This window comes from Vespa crabro, chromosome 2 (genome assembly GCF_910589235.1).
Source record: "Vespa crabro chromosome 2, iyVesCrab1.2, whole genome shotgun sequence".
Taxonomy (NCBI): domain Eukaryota; kingdom Metazoa; phylum Arthropoda; class Insecta; order Hymenoptera; family Vespidae; genus Vespa; species Vespa crabro.
The window spans coordinates 3,355,400-3,372,899 of NC_060956.1; the positions used below are offsets into that span (position 1 = coordinate 3,355,400).

The 17,500-nt window shown below is 32.6% G+C and overlaps 1 protein-coding gene across 7 annotated transcripts in view; it reads left to right on the plus strand.

The window, feature by feature from the left end:
• LOC124422064 overlaps positions 1-17,500 on the plus strand; it is a 243,829-nt gene that overhangs the window by 21,229 nt on the left and 205,100 nt on the right. For all 7 annotated transcript variants that reach the window (XM_046957981.1, XM_046957980.1, XM_046957987.1 and 4 more), the window contains exon 2: positions 7,659-7,901. The gene's annotated coding sequence lies outside the window, so the exon portion shown is untranslated. The remainder of the gene's footprint in view (positions 1-7,658; positions 7,902-17,500) is intronic.

Below are 17,500 nucleotides of genomic sequence, written 5' to 3' on the forward strand. Positions count from 1 at the left end.
TCTGATCTTTATATTTTACGATATTTTATATTGTTTAAAAGATGTGATAAAAGAGAATATAATGAAATAGAATCAAATAGGAACGAATAGGATCTAATAGGCTTGAATAGAATCGAATAGGATCGAATAGAACCAGAAATGATCGAATAAGATCGAACAAAACCGAATAGGATCGAATAGGATCAAAGAGGATCGAATAGGATTGAATAGGATTCAAAAAGGATTGAATAGGATCGAATAGGATCGAAAAGGATCCAATAAGATAATGATTTCGGATCATATTCGATCCGAATCGATCTTTTTTGATTATACTTGATCCGTTTATATTTTGTTCGATCCTATGCGTTTTAATTCGGTCCTATTCGATAATTTTTTTATCTCATTCGGTCCCATTCGATCCTATTAAGTCCCATTCGATCCTGTTCATTCGATTTCGGATCATATTCGATCCGAATCAATCTTTTTCGATTATGCTTGATCCGTTTCTATTTTGTCCGATCCTATGCGTCTTAATTAGGTCCTATTCGATAATTTTTTTATCTTATTCGGTCCCATTCGATCCTATTAAGTCCCATTCGATCCTGTTCGATCCTATTCGATCCTATTTGATTTTATTATTCTGTCCTGTTTGATCCAACTGAATTTTATTCGATCCTTTTTGGTTCTATTAGATTTTATTTAATCCTATCAGATCCTATTCAGTCTTATTCGATCCTATTTTTTCCTTTTTTATTATATTTATTTCTGTCTGATTCTATTCTGTCTTGATCCATCCAACTTTTTTTTTTTTTTTTTTTTTTTTTTTTTTTTTTTTTTTTTTTTTTTTTTTTTTTAATCTAAACAATGAAAAATATTCTGAAACGTATTACGAAAAAAGATCTAATAAAAAAGTATTTGAAATGGAAATAATTCGGCCTTATTAAAATGTATCTTCAAAGATGATATTTTCGTATATAATTATTCTCGCGATAATTTTGAATCAGAAATAAATAATGCTGCTTACGTTTTTCCCATTCAAAATCGCACAATTATCGTTCGAAACTTTCGTTTTCGGGATATACTTCTGTCTCACTTAAAAAAAAAAAAAAAAAAAAAAAAAAAAAAGAAGGAAATTCACCCCGTATATTCAATTACTATCGTATTATATAAAAATCGATTTAATTATGTTCAATTTTAAAAGAAAAATTCCTTACCTCTCAAATATTTTTATAACAATCTTTTATATAAATATATTTACATACATACATACGTACACATATATATATATATATAGTCTCGGATCGTTGAAGAGCCTGATGGAAGCTGATCGATCATTTTAGGATCAATGCTGATCGCATAATGTAGCATCGCTCGTACGTCGTCAAATCTTCGAGAGTATATTAGTGTGATAACAAACATGTATGCACACACGTATACATATCTTTTATATACCTCCACACATAATACATACATATATTATATAAATCGTCATTTTCTAATTCTCGAAGATTTTATTTTTACATTTTCGTCGTAATCATATCAATACAATTTTCCATTTAACCTTCAGAGATATTCTTTTTCTTTCCTTTCTTTCTTTTTTCCTTTTTATCATCCTAGAATTCGCATTCCTTCTTCTGACGGAAGAAGTTGCGAGTTGTGAAAGGAGAGAAAATAAAAAAAAAAAAAAAAAAAAGAGAAAGAAGAAAAGTATAGAAAAAGAAAAGAAAGATAAGAAAGAAAGAAAGAAAGAAGGAAAGAAATAAAATCATAATAAATAATACAAAAAACCAAAAAAAAAAATATATATATATATATATATACATAAATAGAATGGGACAAGTTCAATGTCGATGATATTGGTTTTCTCGACGATCAAAGGATTTTTTTTTTGCTTTCTTTCTCTTTTGCTTTTCTTTATTTCTTTTCTTTTTTTTTTCCTTTTCTCAACCCTTCCTTTCGTCCAATCATTTCAATTCATTCACGACGAAATTCGAAGGACGAGATACTGAACGTCGGAGTGAAGGGGAAAAAAAAAAGAGTAAAAGTAGACAAGAAATGAGCAAAGAAAGAAAGAAAGAAAGAAAGAAAGAAAGAAAGGATGATAGAAATATAGAAAAGTGAAGTTTCAATGAAGATTCCATTTAAACATTTCCACGCTTGAGGGTTTATAAAGGGTGGGGATAATAACGAACTGCCACGCCTCCCGAGAGAAGCAAATTATTGATATCGAATTAAAGTTAATTCCCGTAGATTGGTTTTCGGCTCGGTCGTGCGTACATTTCACTTGGCGAGTTATCGATTTACGAATAGCCTTCTCTCTCTCTCTCTCTCGCTCTCTCTCTCATTAAAGTTTGCTGTAAGCACACAGCACCTTCCTTCTCGTTTGGCATCGACGTTTATTCTCTCTCCCTCATTCTTCTCAAATATACACATACATTCATATACACACACATACTCACAAAAAGAGAGAGAGAGAGAGAGAAAGAGAAAGAGTGAAACACATACTCATTCTCTCTCTCTCTCTCTCTCTCTCTCTCTCTCTCTCTCTCTCTTTCTCTCTTTCTCTCTATCTCTCAACTACGCTCGAAGCAATTTGAAGGAAGAGATGCCGGCGTCAAAGGCTCGTAGAACTTTAAACGACTTCGAACCTCTTCAACCTTTTCTCCGTTAGGTCGAAGCCATCGTCTTCTTCGTCGTCGTCGTCGTCGTCGTCGTCGTCGTCGTCATTGTCGTTCTCTTTTCCTCCTCCTCCTCCTCCTCCTCCTTCTCCTCCTCCCATCTTTCTCTTCTTCTTCTTTTTCTTCTTTCTCATTTTCTTTTTCTCTTTCTTTTCCTTTTCTTCTCGTACCTTGTAACAGGTCAGTTTGGAAAGTCGAGATGGCCGTCGATAAAAGTTATGTCGTTTAGCGACGTTCTTAGTCGAATGAAAGTGGGAGTTAAGGGTAAAAAAAAAAAGAAAGTGTAAAAAGGGAGTGCCGGGGGATGGGGGAGGGGAAAATAAAAAAATAAACTTCCTCTTGCTAGAGCACACAGGGCTCTAACCATTGACGTTCTTATTTCTTTTCTTCCTTTCTTTCTTCCATCGTGAAAAAAGTGAACGGGGAATATAGTACGAGGATTTTAACTGGCTCCATAAGAATCCATGCATGTATTGAAAAATCGATTAAAATAACGAGGGGAAAAAAAAAAGGGGCTGAATCGGAAAAGATGTCGGTGAAGCGTGATAACGATAGTAACGATAACTCTGTATTACTATAGATTGTCAGGGAATTGGCTAGTCAGCTAAGTCAGCTAGTTAGTAAGCTATCTATCTAGCCAGTTAGTATTCTAGCCTGTTGGTACTCTTCATCCGTGCTAACGATGAATTTTACAATTCCCCATCTGAGATTCAAACGTCGATTATTGATTTTCTGACCTTTCTTCTCTTCTTTTTTCTTTTCTTTTTTTTTTTTTTTTTTTTTTTTTTTTTATATTATTTCATCTTTTTTTTCTTTTTTTTTTTCTTTTTCTTACTACACCCTTCCTCGACTTTTCGCTTTGCGATAGAAAAATGTTTTTTCCTTTTTCTTCCTTTTCCTTCTCTTTTTCTTTCTTTCTTTCTTTCTTTCTTTCTTTTGTTCTTTCTTTTTTTCCTTTTCCTTTCCTTTCTTTCTGAACGCATAATAAATTATATAGATTCGAACAAATTTTTTACGGAGTTACGGAGAAAGGGATAGGTGGGAGGGGAGGGATCGGACGGGGTGGCTGGTTGAGTGGGTGGGAATTATTCTGATCAATTTAATTATTATATTAAATGTATAATTCGATCGAAATTGCGAACACGTAAAATTTCAATGTCATCGAGTACCTTTAATTCTTTCATAATGAAAAAGTTTGCAATTTAAATGAAATATGTTTTCATTCCTTTTTTTTCTTTCTTTATTTTCTTTTTTTTGTCTCGTTTCTTTTTTTCTTCCCTTCCTTTCGTTCTTTCATTCTTTCTTTCTTTCTTTCTTTCCTCCTTTTCCCGGAATGTAAATTAAACGGGATAAAGACAATTCTTTCTTATTATCCTATCATATTAATATTTACGTACCTCTCTTAAACTTGTCCTACGAAGATTTTAAAGTCATAAAAAATTCACAGTAATTATCATGGAAATTCGTATTTTACATAAAAAAAAAAAAAAAAAAAAAGAAAAAAAGAAAAATATTTTTCCTTCTTTTTCTTGTTTCCTTCGATTTTCTTTTTCTTTTTTTTATTTTATTTTATTTTATTTTATTTTTTTTTTTATTATTACAATTTAAACGCGAGAAAGATAATACTTTTTGTTTTTTTTTTTTTTTTTTTCTTGTTTCTTTTATCATTTCGTCAGTTTAATGTCAAAGTTCATCTAGCGAGGATCGTTTATACGAATAATTTCATGGGGTCGCCGATCAAAAGTCATATTAAATTATCAGTAACTAAATTCGAAAATTTTTCAATTGTTACGCATTATGACATATTTTATCGATAAATTGTCATCGCTCGGTAGAAAATTAAATCTACGTCGCTAATATAACAATGAAAATAAATTTCACTTGTGATAATTAATTATTTGCTTAAGTACGTTCACGTTCAGTGTTCACGTTCACGTTCACGTTCACGTTCACGTTAGCAACCGATGATCACAAATTTCGTCGGATTAACAGATTAAGTACCAAATTCATTTTATTCTTTGTTAGATACAAAAGAAAAGGAATAGGGGAGTGGGTGAATGGGAATAGGGACTTGGGGGAGTAAGTGAGTTTGGAATAATTGATGGTTGGTATTATATACAAAAGAAAGGAAAAAGAAAAAGTGGAAGAGAGAGAGAGAGAGAGAGAGAGAGAGAGAGAGAGATATCGCGTGATCAAAAAAAGAAAGGATAACGCGTTACGACATTGCGTGAGTTTATAAGTTAATTTTAGGAGATCCTACCGACTCATTTCTTTCTTTTTTTTTTTGTTTTGTTTTTAACTCTCTCTCTCTCTCTCTCTCTCTCTCTCTCACATGTGAGCACCGATCATTAATCATTATTCATCCCTTTTTTCTTCCTTTCGTCAATATATTTCACGAGGTGTTTTTTTTTTTTCATCGATAAATAAAAGCAATATAAGGCAACGTGAAAGAAAAGCCGACGCGGCGTAGTAACGAAACGATAAGTAAGTAAAAAGAAAAAAGAAAAAAAAAAAAGAAAAAAGAAAAAGAAGAAGGAAAAGAGAAAAAAGAAAAATACAAAGAAAAAGAAGATAAAATTGTTTCGTCTGATGTACTCGAGTTTTCGACGAAGTTCTTTCTCACTGTCTCTGTTTTTCCCTTTACATGGGTTGAGTCAAAAGTTCTTAAGTGATGTTAGAAAAAAGAGAAAATCAATTAATCCCCTTTTCATGCTACAATTCCTTTGTCAGATTATAAAACAAAAAAAAACATTACCAAGGCTTAGCTTGTGCTACTACGAGCCTTACTACGAATCTAAATAATCTTCGAAATGGGGTAATTGTTTTTTTTTCCTTCTTCTTCTTCATTTCTTTTTCTATTTTTTTTTTTTTTTTTTTTTTTTTTTTTTTTTTTTTTTTTTTTTTTTTTTTTTAATACCTAGAAACTTTTCATCCATCTAGAAACTTTTGATCCGCACTGCATAAATCATTTCCATAATACCTGTCGTTACTATTATTATTATTATCATTATCATTATCATTATCATTATTATTATTATTATTATTATTATTATTATTATTATTATTATTATTATTATTATTATTATCGTCATCGTCGTCGTCGTCGTCGTCATCATCATCATCATCGTCTTTCGTCATTGTTATTGTTATTCTCGCTCGTTAAAAATCATACGAAGGAGAGTAAGGAAATCCTTAAAGTGCTATATCTACCTACTTTCACGTTTATCTTTGTCGTAAAAGCATAGTTACCGGTGGGTAGGGGGGAAGGGGGAGGGGAGAGGGTGGAATAACGAAAGCGACAAAAAAATATAGAAAAAGAAAAGACGAGAAAAGGGAAAAGAAAGGAAAGGGAGAAGGGAAAGGAAAGGAATGAAAGAACGAAGGAAAAAGAAGGGACACGATCTCTTTAAAGGAACTTCAGCTTTTTATTATAATTTTTTAATAAAACCCTATAACGTACTCTTAATATGTGAGAAAAAAAGAAAGAGAGAGAGAGAGAGAGAGAGAGAGGGTAAGGGTGAGGGTGAGGGTGAGGGTGAGGGTGAGAGAGAAAGAGAGAGGGAGGTAAGGGGAGGGAAGAAAATGTTAGCTACGACATTTTTAAATCTTTCGTCGTTCGAGCTTGACAACCGGACGACACGTAAGCTCGTAATAACGATAAAAGATTTTACAATCTCTCCTCTCTCTCTTGCTCTCTCCTTCTCTTTCTCTTTCTTTCTATATAATCTTTTCTCTCTCTCTCTCTCTCTCTCTCTCTCTCTCTCTCTCTTTCTTTTTCTTTTAACGCATACGTGCACGATCATCGTTCTTTCCCTTCGTCACGAGACGTAAGAAAAAAAGAAAAGAGAAAGAAATAAGAAAAGAAAAAGAAAAAGAAAATGAAAGAGTTGTCCCTTGAGAGATGTATAAAAAAGAGAGAGAGAGAGAGAGAGAGAGAGAGAGAGAGAGAGAGAGAGAGACAGAGAGTGAGAGAGAAATAAAGGGGTGAGAGAAAACGAAGTAAAGAGGGCGGAGTTTACAGAATCACGGTAATTATGTGCCAACATCTGACAGCTATTACGACCTTCGAAGGAAACGCGTCTGCGGAAAATTCGTCGTCGTCGTCGTCGTCGTCGTCGTTGTTGTTGTAGGAAATCCTGAGGTTATTAACGGAATGAATATTAACAGAGACGATGACACGAAACGAAGGGGAGAAAGGTATAGGCATCAGGGCTGTACTTACCTTCTATGCGTTACTTATATCGTACTTATGAATCCCCATACACTTATATGCCATCTTCGTCTGCATTGCCTTAGGATATTTGATATATATATATATATATATATATATATATATATATATGTTTGAAATATATTTGAAATTAGAGTCCATTAAATGTATTTCCAATGTAAATGAATTATATGTACACATGTAATACTATTGGCTTTACGGCGATCATCTTATTATTTTATTAACAATATCTTTTATTAATTTTCTTAATGAAGTTTAAACTTCTATAAATAAATGTACACACACACATACATATATATATATATATATATATATATATATATATATAATATGTATGAATGTATGTTTATCAATTTACATGTGTGTTTGTAAATATTATATAGGTTAGGTCATTATATATAGATTAGGTCAAATAGTTTATAGAACGATTCGTGAATAGTAAATGTTTGTTTGTAATGTACTTACGTATAATATAGAAAAGATTGGAAATTTTAATTCAATTTAAAAACGAAATTGACTCGTTAACACACACACACACACACACACAAATATATATATGTATATGTATTTTTTTTTCTTTTTCCTTAAAAAATTTGTTTTTTAAAGGATCTCATGGATAACACGCACGAGGCCATTTCTTTTTTTGCGAATAGAAATTTATCAAAAGGAAAAAAATTAAAAAGATGAATAAATTACGATGAATAAAATACGATGAATAAATGTCGACGTCATTGAACGAATAAGTTAATCCCCTCTATTGTGTGTTACAGAATCCGTGGTATGCGTAAACCAAAGGACGACGAGGGCAGAGGCGTAAAGCATGGCGCAGTAGCGCTCGTTCTCGGTATTACCTTTGGTTCAAAGGGTGTCGAAGAGGGTCTACTCGCTCTGGAGCGCATCGAGGGCCGAACGAACGGCCGGTGAGCACCGCAACGGGGCGAGCAACCCCGTTGCCTCGGTCAACGTCTACAAACCACCCTCGAGTCTGTTACCGTCGACGAACAGCAGAACAGGTTGGTTGGTTGGTTGGTTGGTTGCTTGCTTGCTTGCTTTCTTGCTTGATCGTTTAGTCGGTCGTTTGTTCATTTTCTTTTTTCTTTTCTTTTTCTTTTTCACTTTTCTTTTTCTTCTTCTTTAATTTTTTTTTTTTTTTTGAACGATTTTTGTTTCTGCAAATTGAACATTCTTTTTAATTTTTTTTTATTATTTTTACATATATATATATATATATATGTTTTTTTTTTTTTTTTTTGTTATAAATAAGGGAGAGTTGTCAATATATTTTTCTTTGATCGATATAATAGAAAAAAAAATATATGTACATATATATATATGTATATATATATATCTATGGTGGATAATATAAATATCGATAATTTATTTTTAATTATCATACATATATACAAATAAATAAATAAATAAATAAATAAATAATTAAATAAATAAACAAATAAATTCTTCACCATACGTAAAATTTTTCGTCTATGCATGAATATTATCGGAATTATTACGGGGTAAAATAATTTTCTAAATATTTCTAAGTTTTATTAATCGTTTAGAAAGAAATTCTTTTTCTTTCCTTTTTTTTTTTTTTCCTTTTTCTTTTTCTTTTTTCAATCGATCATGAATGATCACACAGTAATACAATCATCATGTAATAAATTAATAAATATATTTCTCATAGATCGTATACAAATGAATTCATCGTAGTTAATATTATATTTATACATTTATGTATATCTCGTTAATACATGGGCGTATAATCGTTGAAATATCCTAATGAAACAAGTATGGTAGCAGAATGGGGCCGTGGTTTTGAGAGTGAATTTCGCGGCTCATCGTGCCATGGAACGTTTGCCGCGACCGGCGCTGCGTACAAACCGCAAATGCGGCAGTTTCTTGCGGTGTTTAGAGGGGTTTCTGACCTTCAACGCGCCCAACTTTCCACGTTGGCATGCGTAAGTGTTAGGAGAATTAGAAGAAAGTCTAAAAAGAGAAAGACAGAGAGAGAGAGAGAGAGTGAGAGAGAGAGAGAGAGAGAGTGAGAGAGAGTGTGTGTGTGAGAGAGAGAGAGAGAATGTAGTCGACAAAGTTTCTAATTCTAAAGAGCAGATTTCATTAGCTGAACTCATTAGAAATATATGTATATTATATTCTCCTTGTTACTCGACGATTTTCTTAAGAGGAAAACTTCGTTCCAGTTACAAAACATATATACATGTATTATATTAAAGGGAAATTTGTTTGTATAGAATATAAATATATTTTTTAAAATAAAATAATATTTTTCATGATTAAATACCTTCGTTATAAACGGAATTATCGTATTCGATCATTCGCTCTCTTTCGTTAATTAATCTCTCTTTCTTTTTTGTTCCTTTGCTTCTTTTTTTTTTTTTTCTTTTTTTTCTTTTTAACGGGTATCGCGCTAATTTCACCAATTATCGAGCTATTCAGATAACTTTAGTTCACTGAATTAACGAATTTCAAAGAGATCATTCTCGCTCGAATTGACCCTCGTAAAATGGCAATAGGATATTGCGAAGAGATAATTTATTATCTTGCTTGATTAATGCGCATTGGAATTCAAGATTAATTTATTTATCGTTTTATTTCAAACATTTAACAAAAATGAAGAAGAAGATGAAGAAAAAGAGAAAGAGATAGACTTATTACTTACTTTAATAATATCGTCTTTTTCTTTTCTTTTTTTTTTTTTTTCTTTCTTTTTCTTTATACACACACACACACACACACCGTTCTTAGAGCAAAAGCTCTCATCGTAAATTGAAATTTAATTTGATTATTCGTAGAGAGAGGAAACTTCGTCATGAGAACAGACCATTTCTCTCTCTCTCTCTCTCTCTCTCTCTCTCTCTCTCTTTCTATATATATATATATGTATGTATGTATGTATGTATATATGTATATGTATCTTATTCACTCTCGTTTGCTTGAAACAGAAGGACCAATCCATTTGCATTTATAATGCGCCGAACCGGAACTATCCCTGAGGGAGGGATAAACATTACATAACAAATACTACGTTACACTGTGGTGATTTTGGCGATCGGTAATTATGTACATCACACGTTTGGACTCGTTGAAACATACTTCGTATGTTTTCACGTTAAATAGAAAGTTTCGATTCTCGTTATGGGAAAGATCTTTGACGTTGAATGACATAATACGATACGGTAAAGGAAAATTATTATCAATTCTTTTCATTCTCATTTTTAATATAATTTAATTTGATGAAATTTATTAACGATTATCATTGTTTTAATATTGAATAATTAAATGTATCTCAATTATTGACAATTGATCCGATATCCTTCTGATTTTTCATACTTCTTTTTTTTTTTTTACTTTCTAAAATAAAAAAAAAAAAAATAAAAAAAAAAAAAAAAAGAAAAAGAAAAAGTAAAAACTTTTTACTTTTACTTTAAAAGTAAAAAGTAAAAAGCAAAAATTTTCATAATTAATATGATTTCACATTTCACATTTATCTTATATTATTTATCTTACATTTTAATAATTTTATATTATCATTAAACGTCATAATACAATATTAATTTTATATTAATATATAAGCTTTATAGGAAAACAGATTATATGAAATCCTATCGCTTTCGATATAATTAATGACGAGAGATCGTCTCGAAATGATCGACTCCGTAAATTCCATTATTCTTTACGTTGTTGTTTGTACGATTTACGTACGATGTTTACAAATTTTACGAGCACAGTTTATACAAGGTTAGAATAAATTGAATTATGTGTCGGTCAGCGTCAGTCGCATTAAACTATTGGAGTGATAAGGGTCGGATTAACTTTCACTCCAATTAACAATCTCGTATGATCGTGACATTTGTTGAACGAGAATGAAGAACGTCGAAAAAGAACGAAAGGTCCGATTTGTCGCCTTTTATGTTTTTTCACCCCTGCCTCCCCCCCCCCCCTTCCTCCCCTGTCCCCTTATTACACTTCTCTTCGTTTAACTCTTGAAATTTTTCCAATTGAAAAGAAGATGTCGGGAATAATCCAAATAAACGGTACCAACACGATATTCCACTTTTCTATCTTTCGACGATATCTTTTCTTTCGTCGTAGATATTTTTTTTTTTTTTTATATACTATTATTATCATTTAGGTGAGGCTTCACGTCGAATGTTCGGTTGCATGGTAACGATGTTTGAAAATGGGGTAGAGTAGAAAGAGGAGAAAGTGAAGGAGTAGAAGTCGTTCGGGTAAAAAGTGATGAGAGGTAGTAGGGGTGATAAACGAAGAAAGGGGTAGAGTGAATAAAGAGAGAGAGAGAAAGAGAGAAAGAGAGAGAGAGAGAAAGAGAGAGAGAGAGAGAGGGAAAAAGAAAGAAAAATAATCTCTCGCGATTGCAGTCTTTTTCGTGATAATGCCCGTCAACTAACTTTCCGCAGTACTGTATAAGTCGGCGCCGCACGCGGCCGCTATAGGGACAAGTTATTGGTGTTACTACTAAGTCTTATATATATATATATATATATATATCTATATATTTATATGTGTTAATTTATGTATGTATGCATGCGTGCGTGTGTGCGTGTATGTCTGTGCGTGTGTGTGTGTGTCTGAATGTTGTAAGTTTGCGAATGGGTGGCAATAAGCACGTGGGGAGTCTCTTCTCCGTAGGGACTAGTGCGGTGACTAATGCGAAAACATCCGTCGTTGCGGTTGGTTTTGTGCAGAGTGCGGAGAAATAACGCTGAGAGAGAGAGAGAGAGAGAGAGAGAGAACGCGCAGATGGGTTTCGGTTTGGTACTCGTTTTCGTTCTCGTAAGAGGGTAAAAGAGGGTGGTGGACGAACGCGATGGGGTAACGGGCCGGCAGGGAGGTGAAGGAGGGAGATGGGTGGGTGGGTGGGTAGTGCTGGTGGTTCATGAAAATGGGGCCGAGCTGGGTGTGTCGTTCGTTCGTTCGTTCGTTCGCTTGCTCGGAAGTCCGCACCGCAACTTCGTCCATCAATCAGTGCGCGGTACATTGTACATGAACCCTTATCCATTGAATTGTATCGATTTCTGTTCTTTTTTTTTTTTTTTTCTTTGTTTTTTTTTCTTTTTTCTAATTTTATTTCCTTTTTACTTCTTTTTTCTACTTTTCTTTTTTTCCTTTCTTTCTCTCTTTTTTTTTGCTTTGATGTGTCTTTTTTCTTTTTTTTTTTTTTTTTTTTTCTTATTCATCCCTTTTATTCTTCCTTCTCGTTACTTTACACGGTTCTTTTTCTTTTTCTTTCTTTCTTTCTTTCTTTCTTTCTTTCCTTCCTTTTCCTTTTTTAAGAACGTTCGATCGGAGATTATGATCAATATTATGATTAATGTTAGATATTCTCTTTTTCTTTTCTATCTTTCGTTTGTTCTTTTTTTTTTTTTTGTTTCTTTTGGGAGAAATTTGCAATTAGGAAAAGTTTTTCTTTTTTTCTTTTTTTTTTAACGTCGTCATCGAAATGGAAAGTATGAGAAACAAAGTACGCTAAGCTCAAAGTGGAACGACATCGAAATACTTGCTTAACTTTAAACTTCTAAACCGTTGATAGTCTCTTCCTCCAAAAGATGAAACAAGAGAAATAGAGAAAAAGGAGAAAGAGAGAGAGAGAGAGAGAGAGAGAGAGAGAGAGAGAGAGAGAGAAATGGAAAGCGTTACCTCGAGAAGTTCATCTTAATTGTCGGAATTCTTGATTAATTATACGCTACCCTTATACCGACTGGTGCGGGAAGTGGTCGACAAATTAGTCTTCGTGTCTCGATGGGGTTGCCAATATTTAACTTGTCTTCAGGGAACAGAAAAAAAAAGGAAAGATAGAAATAGAGATGGAGATAGATAGTGAGATAGTAAGATAGAGATAAAGAGATAGAAAGAAAGAGAGAGAGAGAGAGATAGAGAGGGAGAGAGGGAGAGAGAGAGAGAGAGAGAGAGAAGGTAAAAATTTCTCTATTGAATTTTCTCTTCGAAATAAATAATAAAAACAATAATAATAATAATAATAATAATAATAATAATAATAATAATAATAATAATAATAATAATGAAAATAATTTCGTTTTTTCACAATAAAATTCGAAAATATCGAAAGAAAAATATTGACGTGTAATTTATATTTTCCTTTTTATTAGTATTATTACCATTATTATTATTATTATTATTATTATTATTATTACTATTATTATTATTACTATTATTATAATTGTTATTATTATTAGATAAAAAAAAAAGAGAAAGAATAGGGATAGGTAAGTGGGTAACAATATTTTTGTCCGTTGGTTAAAACCCGTGAGCTGACATCGATTTGGCCACAGGTATAAAAGGTGAAAACGAGTTTAGTTCGGTTGTTGTAACGCGTGTCCTCGTTACTAACTGGAATTTGGTGCTTTAACAGAGGGGTGGAGCCCTCATTTCAAGAAAGTAACGCAATTTCTTTTCCGAACGAGATACCCTCCTTCTCTTCCTCTGTCTATCTCTCTCTCTCTCTCTCTCTCTCTCTCTCTCTCTCTCTCTCCCTCCCCCCTATTCTTTTTATGTGGCTCACGTAAAAGGGCAAGCAAAAGCACGAGCTGCTTTCAACGAGACTTGCCTGAACGTCTTTCTCCCCCCACTCCCTTTAAGTTGTTCACCTTTCTTCTTCTTCTTTTTTTTTTTTTTTTTACTTGCTGGCTTATGCTCGAAGAAAGAGGCAAAGAGAGAGAGAGAGAGAGAGAGAGAGAGAGAGAGAGAGAGAGAGAGAGAGAAAATGCACACGTACGATCCAACGTTGTCCTTTTCTAGATTATTGTATTTTGCTCTGTGCTCGAAGAAAGAGACGAAGTAATAACAACAATGAGTGTAAGACAATGAAAGAGATAAAGAAACCGAGAGAGTGAGAGAGAGAGAGAGAGAGAGGGAGAACGTACACGTAAAAGCCGACAGAACCGAAGTTTTATGACATAGGTTTACGTCTATTGGTGGTAAAAGGGTTAGAGGGAGCAGGACGAATCCGATGTACCATACCGGATCATTTACAACGAATGGCGTAACTTACGTCAACGAGAAATTCCATCCTCCTTCGTTTTCCGGTCTTAAAATTAATTAATTTCACGCCATCGTATTTTTTCCTTTCATCTCTTTTTCATCTCTTTCTCTTTGTTTCTTTCCTTTTTTCGTTTCTTTATCGTGCGCGCACGATCATTCTCACGTTCGTTACTCGAACGAGTAGAAACGAAAACGTAACTATTACTTTACGTCTTATTTCCGTATTAAGGAAGTGTTTGTAGTCAAATTTTTTTTTCCTTTTTTTTTTTTTTTTTTTTTTTTTTTTTTTTTTTTTTCATGAATTCGACTCGTTATCGCGAACAAATTTTCTTTCTCTTTTTTCTATTCCTTTTTTATTTTTCTTTTTTATCATTCAGCATGACGCCTATTTGTAATATTGTACTTATTATATTCCTTATTATTATAATAATTATAGTTACTACATCTTCGTTGTTTACGATTTTGTTGATTCATTTATTATTATTATTATTATTATTATTATTATTATTATTATTATTATTATTATTATTATTATTATTATTATTTTATATTTATTTCTGTTCTTGTAAAAAAAGGAAAAGAAAAGGAAAAAGAAAAAGAAAAAGAAAAAGAAAAAAGAGAGAAAATGGTTCTTTCATCCTTTTCTCTTTTATTTATTAATACACAACGTCTATTCGTAATATTGTGCATTATATTCTTTATTACCATTGTTATAACCACTACAACGTTGTAGTTTATGATTTTAATGATTCACTTGTTATTATTATTTTTATTTTATATTTTTATTTTTGTTTTTATTAGTACAAAAAAAAAATTGTTTTTTCCTTTCTTCTTTTTTTTTTTTTTTCTTTTTCTCTCATAATCAATCGACACAACGTACATACATAGATACATTTATAATGGCAGCATTATATTCTTTATTATCATTATTATTATCATCATTATTATTATTATTATACCACATCGTTGTAGTTTATAATTTTAATGATTCACTCGTTATTGTTATTATTATTATTACTATTATTATCATTATTATTATTATTATTATTATTATTATTTTATATATTTATCCTTTCAAAGAATTGTTTCTTCCATACCATCGTATATCCCTTTCGTTTCTTTTTTCATTTACTTTTAATCGATCGGTATTACGTACGCTTTTATGCATCCTACTTTTATCACTTTTATTATACTACATCGTTATAGTTTATGAATTATAATGATTAAATTTTCGATAAGCACATTCGTTCCTTTTAACGAGAGATCGTATTTTTTGACCGATACTTTTCGATTTGAAATGAATTAAGAAGATTCAACAATTGCTGGTTGTATAGTGAGTTAGGATATGGTGGGTGGTGAGAGGTGTGGTTAGGGTGTGGTGGGTGGTGAATGGGGAGTTAGGGTATGGTGGGTGATAAGGGGCGAATATATATATATATATATATGTATATATATATATAAAAGAGTCTACGACTCTTTATTTTTCTTTTTAACGTAGAGAGTGTATTACGGTGTCGATACCAGGACGAAGTAGTCATGTTCTTCATAAAAATAAAAGAAAATAAAAAAAAAAAGAAAAATAAAAATAAAGAGAAAGAAAGAAATAGCATCGCAAATGCCGAAGTCCAGGAGTCTCGACAGTAATGTAGTAATTTACGAATAAAATAGATCTTCGCGGCACTCTTTCATTTCCTATTACTTTTACCTCTTACCTCGCCATCATTCTCTCTCTTTCTCTCTCTCTCTCTCTCTCTCTCTCTCTCTCTATCTTCTCTTCTTCCTACCTTCTCATTTCATTCCATTTTTCTTACCGCTCCAATGTATCTTTAGAACTTTAGATCGTAGATTCTTACTTAATGTTATTTCATTCGGACAACGGGCGATTTAAATAGACTCTGAAAGTCGTGGTAATAAAGTTTCTCTCTCTCTCTCTCTCTCTTTCTGATCTCAATAAATTGAAAGAATTAGATTCCCCGAACGATTTTCTATTTCCTTCTTTTTTTCTTTTTTTTTCATGAATCTTTTTGAATCCCTATAGATTTTCCTTTCTGCCAAAGTATCATCAACAACCATCATACACTATACATATCATATCATATCATATCATATCATATCATATAATATCATATCATACCATAGTTGATTTTTTTTTTTTATTTTTCGGGAAAAATAAAGAATGAAAAAATCGTTGCAGGATCTTAAAATGAATGATCGACCAGAACGTACAACGAGAAGTAATATTTTTCTTACCTATTCTGAGAACAATTCACGTGCTTTTCGAATTTTCTACTACGAACTACATATATATATATATATATATATATATATATATATATATATATATATATATATATATATATATATGTTCATGTAGAATTTAGAAGGGTGGACTAGAACGTAGGAATCTTTGCTCACTTGCGGTCTAAATTCTGTAGCCAAGAGAATGGAAGGTGAACACGAAATAGAGAACTTACGTCTTGGAAACCTCTTACTCTCTCTCTCTCTCTCTCTCTCTCTTTCTCTCTTTCTCTTTCTGTCTGTCTGTCTGTCTGTCTGTCTCTCTATCTCTTAGTCTCTATCTCCGTCTTCCTTAGTTGACGTTATTCCTTGACCGAAGTAGTTCTCTTGGAATTTACATTCGACCTTTACTAACATATTCCTGGGAAGCATTTCGAATTTCTCTTCGTCATGCGGTATACGTAGGTACCCTTAATTTTAAGTTTACATTTATATTAACACGATATAAGTTCGAGTTTGTAATTAAAATATCATCCCTTTCTCTCTCTCTTTCTCTCTCTTTCTCTCTCCTTTTCTAAAATATACGTACACACGTATGCATATGATTTTAATCCTTTTTTTTTTCCTATCAAAAAAATTAATACAAGAAAAAAAAAAAAAAAGAAAAGAAGAAAAGAAACAAACAAAATAAAACGAGAGACCTTCAATAATCCAAATCTTTAACATTATATCAGAAATATATTCGTAATCAATTTAAAACGTGAACTTTCACACGGTCAAGACGTTAACTTTACTATGCAATATTATGTATTATATATTATATCATGTCATATTTATCGAATCGATCGTTACGTGGATGAAATTATGCACGTATTAATCGATAAAATATAAGATATACCATAAGATTCTTTTGATCTCCCATCTCGTTCTACGTCACACGACTCGCCTCTATCCCTCCCCTCCCCCCTCTTCCTCCTCCTCCTCTTCTTTCCTTCTTCCTCCCCCCCCCCTCCGCCCCCGCCCCGTCGCTCTTTACTTCTCGACGCACAAAATATTCAGGCGGCTTTCAGGGAGCTTTCAACGGGTAGGGTTTATCGACCCGGGTAAAGGAGAGCCCCGGATGTTTGCGCCTCGACCATACAAGGGATGGTGCGGCCGTGCGGAAGTGGTAAACTGGCTAGTGTGCCGTGATGTGCTGTGATGTGGCGTGGAGAGAAGGAGGGCTGAAAAGGGGAGGGAAGACGTAAAGAAGGGGGAGGATAGAAAGGAGGAGGAGTTAGAGGGTTAGAGGGAGGACGGCAGCGAAGTTAGCTTCTATGACTCTTCACTAGGT